This window comes from Theobroma umbraticum, unplaced genomic scaffold, assembly GCF_002168275.2.
Source record: "Theobroma umbraticum cultivar Fairchild unplaced genomic scaffold, ASM216827v3 scaffold_55.0, whole genome shotgun sequence".
Classification (NCBI taxonomy): Eukaryota; Viridiplantae; Streptophyta; class Magnoliopsida; order Malvales; family Malvaceae; genus Theobroma; species Theobroma umbraticum.
In genome coordinates this window covers 1,332,573-1,333,958 of record NW_018397270.1, presented here as the reverse complement: position 1 = coordinate 1,333,958, position 1,386 = coordinate 1,332,573, and positions in this window count along the sequence as shown.

Below are 1,386 nucleotides of genomic sequence, written 5' to 3'. Positions count from 1 at the left end.
TACTACAAGAACTAAGCTAAATTACTATCAAAATTAACTCTATGCCATAAAGTTATTAGTTACTCAAGAATATCAACCAAAATTCTAGACTATGTAATGAAACAAGGCTCATAATCACATAACTAGCCCTTAATATTATTGAAGGAAAAGTGATTTCCTCAAGTGGAACAAACAAAAACATTTCATACCAAGGATACTTCTAACAACAAAAAATCACAAATGGCCCCTTTTCTTTACTAGGAAACAATTTTCAATAAAGTTATCTTATGGAATGACTATCAATAATAGCCAAGGACAAACATTAGACAAAATAGGCATATACCTACCTTTCAAGAGGTACATCTTGCAAAGGCTTACATATTATAGTAATAGATGACAAATACTTTGAGAATGCCTCTTGAAAAATGACAAACACTAATCTACTTTTAACCCTATACCCTTGAATATCATGGGCATGTTTACCAAGAATACACTAATCTACCTAATCAATGAAAGCTTGGATCCTTACCTAGCATGGGTCTTCAATTTTGCCTCCATCGATCAATTCAATAGCCAAATCTGTAACAACGTAGTTTGACAGGTAATGTGTACCTCTATAATACTTTTATTACTTTTGATTTTATGCTACACAAATACTAATATTGGCTCCTTAAATAATTCTATTATTACAAAACTTTATTGAAGTGTTTAGATCGATAATAACTATAGAGAAAGTCTATTTGCAGAATTGAACAAATGACATTAAGAAACGAGATCTTTTTCTTGAAAACACAAGTGTGACAACAAAAAAGCCTAACGTTCATTCAATTGTCCTACCTCTTATAAGTATATTATACCTTACAATAAATGTTTCTATTCATAATGGAAACACATTGAAAGTTGTTCTTTATCGATATAAAGCAGAATAAATTGATCAAGATCACCTCCTTTATGAAGTAATCAGTCCAATCATCATTTTGGTTACAACAACAGTAAAAAAATACATGAATAAGTATATAACAGTAAACATAAACTAATTTATTTATTTTAACTAAGATGTAACTTAGCATGATTTATTTGTTTAGATACCTTTACCTTGCCTTTTGCTCAACTACAAAGATTTAAGTAGATCTTGAAACACAAGCAGAGGTAATATTTGTAATTTAAATGTTTCAGCCTGCTGAAATATTAATTTTCCAATTTTTTTGTCATTCATTATAAAAAATAAATCTACAGGTACATAGAACGTCCATTCAGTGTCTAAATTATAGACATGCAGTTGCATCTCCACGAATTTCAGGGAAATCAAATGAAATCAAACACATAACCATAGTTGAGATCAATAGTCTAGATCCAACCAAAGTGTAGGTAAATAAAACATACATCACACAATTATAAACATTACTA